This window comes from Solanum pennellii, chromosome 6, assembly GCF_001406875.1.
Source record: "Solanum pennellii chromosome 6, SPENNV200".
Classification (NCBI taxonomy): Eukaryota; Viridiplantae; Streptophyta; class Magnoliopsida; order Solanales; family Solanaceae; genus Solanum; species Solanum pennellii.
Genome location: NC_028642.1, coordinates 1,295,212 through 1,303,332, shown reverse-complemented (window position 1 = coordinate 1,303,332; position 8,121 = coordinate 1,295,212).

Here is an 8,121-nt window from a genome sequence, read left to right as displayed (position 1 = left end):
CCAGAGAAATTGATATTATTTTATTCAAAAAATCTACCCCATCATATTTAATTTTCACTCTTAATTTTATTTTTTACGTTTTTCTTATTTTGTGTTAGATATGCACGTACATATATTCTTTTAAAAAAAATTACACTAGTGTACCAAATCTAACATAAACAACTAAAAAATATAAAAAGTCTTGTGGCGGCAAGTAAAAAATATTTTAGATATGTATATCTAAACATTGGGAAAAAATTGAAAGCGGAAGTTTAAGTAGGATGGATAGAATTATATTTTTTTTAAAAATAAAATAATATCTAAATTAGTATTTGATGAGGGGATGAGATGAAGTAAAAAATGAAATACTTTTATAAAGAAATTTAAACAAAATAAAAAACTTTAAAAAATGGTGTGGGGTAAGAAAAATATTTTACATTTTATTTTATAAAGAAAATATTATTTTTTTATAATAGTTTTTTAGTTTTTAATTTTATCTAATACTAGTAATTATTTATTTATTGTCAAGGTTGAATATTTTGTTCATGTGGAGTGTGATGTGAAAATTCTTTAATATAAAAGAGAAAGCGTATGACACATACCATGATGAGAGTGATATAAAAGAGAGAGGTGCATTTCTCAAACTAAAAAGCGATAGTTTAGGTATGAAACTCAAACTTTCAATAGTTTAGGTATGAAACTAAAAAACAAAGGTATAGTTTAGGCGTGTTTTTGACACTTATCTCTTTTCAAATTCATATACATTTGAACTGTTAATGTAATAATCATTTTTTATAATAATTTTTTTAGAAATAATTTTCATTTTATGTAATACTTATATTATTTTATAACTTTAAAGTAATAGTGAAATTTGTATATATGTTATTATTTTCAAAGGCAACTTTATGAGATTATATGTACTGTTATTGTTGTAATATAATGTTTTTCTACAGAAAAAAATTAGAAATATCCTTAAAGATGTGAAATTCACTATTTTTTATAATGAATATGTTATGTATTAAAAAATAATCTTATAACATAATTAATAACAATCAACAAAAAACAAAATATCAATATAGATAAGATAATACATTAATTGCGTACTCGAACTTGTCACTGATTCGGTTATGATTAAAATTATTGAGCATATACAAATTGTTCTATTTTTTTCAATTTTATCACTCAAATTAGAACTCAAACTTTTCTGAAGATATAGTAAGAAATGTTAGTCAAAATTAATAAATTGATGAGTAATTTTTTATAAAATATGAAAGTTTGGGGTAATTTTTTCAAAATTCTCAAATATTAGACCTCGACCCAAATACTAATTTTTTTTCTAGCATTTATGGCAGGCATATTTGAACCTACGCACATAGTATAAGGGCATATTTGGTTCATAATTACAATTATAAAATAATTTCATAAATGACATTCTGAAAGATTTTAAAGCAATTTAACATGTAATTAATTTTGTAAAATCCAAAATTTTAAAATTTTTAAGAAAAGAAACAATAACCATGATATCACAAAATAAGAAAATTCACTACATTACTTCAAATCACCAGATGACATAAAGATTATCAAATGACCACATATACAATAATATAGTATCAAATTTATTAATCTTAACCTAAATTTGTAACAACATTTTTTGACTTAAAATTATAGAACTTTTTTTCATTTATTTGCGTGCATCACACCTAATAAACCGTCTGATCGTCATAATTTGACTTGAAAAAAACTTTGATTATTTAAAATAATTTGATTGAAATATGTAATCAAGAATTTAAAATAATTTGATTGAAATATGTAATCACATTCTTGACTTTCTTTTATTGCCCTTTGAAAAAAAAAGCACAATCATATTCTTAATCAAAAAAAACATTTTAAACTTGCCTACATGTAATTGAATCCGTTTATTATTTTCTAGTAAAATTTCATTTTAAATTTATTGTTATATTGAAATTCGATTAATTAAAATTTGTACAAAGTAAAGCTCATTTGGGGAAAATACACCCTATCAATTATTTTATTTTTTATATATTTTAAAATTCAAATTCAAGATCTGTAATTAAATAAAGCTCTTTTTTTATTTATTTGTGTATGAAATGATGTGTTAACAGGAGCGGACCCAGTAAGTGAGTTTCAGGTGCTCAAGCACCCATTGACTTCGATTTTTTTTTTATATATATACATATATATATATATATAGAAAATATAATAAATCCGTAATTAATAATTAAATGAACACCCATAGTATGAAAGCAGTAATGGCTGTGCTGGTTTACACATGGAAACAAGAAGCCCGCAAAGCACATTGGAAGTTTCAAATCCCACCCGCCCATTTCTTTTTTTTTCTTTTTTTTTCTTTTTTTTTTGCAGTGAATTTTGCATCTTTTTTTTTCTTTTTTAGCTTTTTCCTTTTTCTATCTAATTAAGGGCTTCTTTTTTTAAACTTTATTTTTTTCTTAATTAAGGGCTTTATTTTTTAACCTTTTTTTTCTTACACTTTTTCCTTTTCCTAATTAAGATTTTTTTTATTGAAGAGTTTCGGTTAGTATAGTTTATACTATGTGATTGATAAAAGGTTTATGTTAAAGGAAGTGAGCACCCACAACTTTTAAATTTTGAATTCGCCACTGCGTGTTAATATTTTTTTAATCTTCCTTCTAATCCTATTTGGTATATTGTGTTTGTTTTTTTTCTGGATAAGAAAATTAGCTAATTATTTTTTCCTAATATACCTTTTTCGTCTCATTTTAGTTGTCAAATATTTTTAATTTGATTTTTTGTTTTATTTATCATTTTTGACAAACTAAGAATGGACAATTTCTATTTCTTATTATACCTTCAACTTATAATAATTGATTAATGTGTTTGAAAAATATAGAGAATAAATATATCTGAAACTATATCAATTAATATGAATAAAACTGATAAACTCATTACATTAATCATTATTTTTTAATAGGTGTGCCAAGTTAAAATTTAACAAATAAGAAGGGATAGAGGGAGTATAATTTATGACTTTTGGTTCGTGGACTATAATTTTAAATTAAGAGAGCTGCTAAACAGCCAGAAAAACATGGCCAGAATTTAGCTAGAAACGTACAAAGACTATACTAATCTTTTAATTTAAAATTAAAAAAATATATATTAAAGTGTTTGTCATTTTCTAAAATTACAATTTAACTAGAACACTCATTTATAGGTTTAGAATATGAAAAGTCTCATTGGGATGATATTTTTGTTCAATTGCAGCAGCTACTTTTAATAATAAAACCATCCAACAAAACGAGAAAAAAAAATTGAAAGAAGAAAAAAGCAGAGATTAAGTATTTTTTAAAAATTACTATATATAAATAAAAATTAAACTATATATTTAAATAATCTTAAATGTAGTTTGTAATATTGAGATAAAGACATCTCAAAATAGATTAAAGGGAAATTGCACAAGTACCCCCTCAACCTATGTCTGAAATTCCAGAGACACACTTATACTTTACTAAGGTCCTATAACCCCCTTGAACTTATTTTATATGTAATTTTCTAACCCTTTTTGACCTAAATGACACTAGGTTGAAAAAAAAGTCAATCAGTGTTGACCCCACAAGATAGTACCACGTAGGCCGAAAAGGGGTACAAAATTACTTATAAAATAAGTTCAGGGAGATAGTAGGATCTTATTATAGTATAAGTGTGTCTCTGTGATTTCGGACATGGATTGAAGGGGTACTTGTGCATTATCCCTAGATTAAACATGATAAATGTAGATAACTATAGAAATCATGCATAAAATCATGTATCGGAGCAAAGAGAGTCAGCTATTGATAGTATTAAGCATACAAGTCTTTCCTCCTGTGTTAGGTCGTTTTGATTAAGTTTTGAATTATCAATTATATTTGTTACTAAAACATCTCTAAATAAGTAATTTTGTAAAGGGAAAATGCACAAGTACCCCCTCGACCTATGCCCGAAATTCCAGAGACACACTTATACTATACTAAGGTCCTATACCCCCCTGAACTTATTTATTATAAGTAATTTTCACCCCTTTTCGGCCTACGTGGCACTAGCTTGAAAAAAAAGTCAATCAACGTTGGACCCTGAAGATAGTGCCACATAGACCAAAAGGGGGTAGAAAATTATTAATAAAATAAGTTTAGGGGGTAATAGGACCTTAGTATAGTATAAGTGTGTCTCTGAGATTTCGGACATAGGTTGAGAGGGTACTTGTGCATTATGCCTTTTTAAAAAATTTTATGTTTGAATAAAATTAAACTATATAATTTAATCATTTTAAAATGTAATTTATAAAATATTGAGACAAGGACAACTCAAAACACATTACACTTGGTAAATATCAATAGTTATAGAAATCATGCATATAGTTCATTTGTGTCGAACCAAAGAGAGTCATACATTGATATTATTAAGCATATAAGTTATATATCCTATATTATGGCGATTTGATAAATTATGAATCATTACTTATGCTTGTTGTTAAACTGATCTCCAACTATGTAATTTGTTTAATTATTAAGTTTCAATAAAATTAATCTGTATAAATAATAATTTTTAAATGTAATTTCTAAAATATTGGGATGATGACAACTCAAAACACATTAGACCTGATAATTGTCAATAGTTATAGAAATCATGCGTACCGCTCATACATGTCGAACCAGAGAGAGTCATATATTAATAGTATTGATCATTAGTATTGATCAAACAAGACTTATCTCTTATATTACGTAGATTTAATGAATTGTAAATCATTACTTAAATTTTTTTACTAAAATGACCTCCATTTAAGTAATTTTTTAATTATTATATTTAAAAATTTTAAAAATATATTTAAATAATTTTTAAATGTAATTTGTAAAATGTTGAGATAATGACAACTCAAAATACATTAGACCCGATAAAATCGACAATTATAGAAATCATGTGTATAGTTCATTATGTCGAATCAAAAGAACAAAATATTAATATTATTAATCATACATGTTTTATCACTATATTACGTCGATTTGATAAATTATGAATCATTACTTATATTTGTTATTGAAATAACCTTCAAATTCTAATTAAGTATTTTTTTTAATTATTATGTTTGAATAAAATAAATTAGTGTTAAGTAAATTCAGTTAACACAAATATTTTGGTCATAATCTGTTGTAATATCAGTTAAGCAATTTCTTTATTATAATACAATCAACAAGAATATAATGTGATTCAAAGGATGTTTTTTTACACTATTGATATCATAATTATTATTTTTAAAACATAATTGAAAACTTTTTTTTTTACAAATTGGGTCTTCTAATCTACTTAATCATCAATGTGCTCTTTGGCAGAATTTGTGGTACTTAGGGATTTCGTAGTACATAATTGATTATGGAATCCTCAATAATTGATGCAATTAATTATTTTAATATCTTGGAAAATGATGGAAGAATATAGAGATCCCAAGAATGGATTTTCCAAGAATATATTTGATTTTTAAGATAAAAGGGGTAAAAATGTCTAAAAAGAAACTAGTTTATAGTGTGAATGGTCTTTTTACCATTCTGATCAAATTATGGCCAAAATTTTCTGGCCAAATTTTTTTTTTCTTTCTTCAATTGTAGCAGCTACTTTTAATAATAAAACCATCCCACAAATCGATAATTTTTTTGTAAAAAAAGCAGAACATTAAGTATTTTTTTTAAAAATTATTATGTACAAATAAAAATTAAACTATATATTTAAATAATTTAAATGTAGTTTGTAAATATTGAGATGAAGACATCTCAAAATAGATTAAACCCGGTAAATGTATATAATTAAAGAAATCATGCATAAAATTCATGTGTCGAACCAAAAAGAGTCAGACATTGATAGTATTAATCATACAAGTCTTTCCTCCTATATTACGTCGTTTTGATTAAGTTTTGAAATATCTATATTTGTTACTAAAACATCTCCAAATAAGTAATTTTTAAAATTATTATGTTTAAATAAAATTAAACTATATAATTTAATCATTTTAAAAGTGTAATTTATAAAATATTGAGACAAGGACAACTCAAAACACATTACACTTGGTAAATATCAATAGTTATAGAAATCATGCATATAGTTCATATGTGTCGAACCAAAGAGAGTCATACATTGATATTATTAATCATATAAGTTATATCTCCTATATTATGTCGATTTGATAATTTATGTATTATCACTTATGCTTGTTGTTAAACTGATCTCCAACTATGTAATTTTGTTTAATTATTAAGTTTCAATAAAATTAATCTGTATAAATAATAATTTTTAAATGTAATTTCTAAAATATTGGGATGATGACAACTCAAAACACATTAGACCTCATAATTGTCAATAGTTATAGAAATCATGCGTATAGCTCATACATGTCGCACCAGAGAGAGTCATATATTAATAGTATTGATCATTAGTTGTATTGATCAAACAAGACTTATCTCCTATATTACGTAGATTTAATGAATTGTAAATCATTACTTATATTTTTTTTACTAAAATAACCTCCAATTAAGTAATTTTTTAATTATTATATTTAAAAATTTAAACTATATATTTAAATAATTTTTAAATGTAATTTGTAAAATGTTGAGATAATGACAACTCAAAATACATTAGACCCGATAAATATCGACAGTTATAGAAATCATGTGTATAGTTCATATATGTCGAATTAAAGAGAACAAAATATTAATATTATTAATCATACATGTTTTATCACTATATTACGTTGATTTGATAAATTATGAATCATTACTTATATTTGTTATTAAAATAACCTTCAAATTCTAATTAAGTATTTTTTTTAATTATTATGTTTGAATAAAATAAATTAGTGTTAAGTAAATTCACTTAACACAAATATTTTGGTCATAATCTGTTGTAATATCAGTTAAGCAATTTCTTTATTATAGTACAATCAACAAGAATATAATGTGATTCAAAAGATATTTTTTTTACAATTGATATCATAATTATTATTTTTAAAACATAATTGAAAACATTTTTTTCTTTTACAAATTGGGTCTTCTAATCTACTTAATCATCAATTTGCTCTTTGGCAGAATTTGTGGTACATAGGATTTTGTAGTACATAATTGATTATGGAATCCTCAATAATTGATGCAATTAATTATTTTTAATATCTTGGAAAATGATGGAAGAATATAGAGATCCCAAGAGTGGATTTCCCAAGAATATATTTAATTTTTAAGTTAAAAGGGTAAAAATGTCTAAAAAGAAACTAGTTTATAGTGTGAATGATTTTTTTACCATTCTGATCAAATTATGGCCAAAATTTTCTGGCCAAAAGAAATTTTTTCTTTTATTTAATGCATCTAAGTATATCATGTTCGATTTAGCAAATAAGTTAAAAACCGAATTCAAGATTTGAAACTTTTGAATACATTAATATTATAAGTTGATAAAAATATTAACAGATGATTTTAGCTAGGATCGAACAGTGGTCATATGGGCGGTCATACCAATAGTATTAAGATATAGAGTATAAATAAATAAAGGGAAAAAAGGACAAATATAATTTTAAACTATCAAAAATGGTACACAAATACCCTTTGTTATATTATTGAGATACTAGAGCCCCTACCATCCAAAAAAAAAGCATTTATGCCCTTCTCTCTAACGAAAGGACACGTATCGTCATCCTATGCATCTACCCTTATTTTTCACCAAATTCTAAATTCACAACTCGAATTAAAAAGATCCAGCCAATAAATCCACAACCCAAATTTAAATGACCCATCTAAACTAAGGTGGGTCTTTTAATTCGGATTGTAGATTTAGTATTTGGTGAAAAATAAAGGTAGATGCATAGGATACCTACACGTGTCCATCTTAGAGAGAATGGCATAAATGCTTCACTTTTTGGACAATAAGGATTTTGGTATCTCAATAATATAACGAATCGTACTTGTATATATTTTTTTAATAGTTCGAAAATACATTTATCATTTTTTCCATATATATAAATAGACAATAGAGTTTACATTTTTTTTTATTCTACTAAATTACTTCATTATAGACTACCATTAGCTGATATATCCATCAGTATTTTTTACTTTACTTTATATATATATATATATA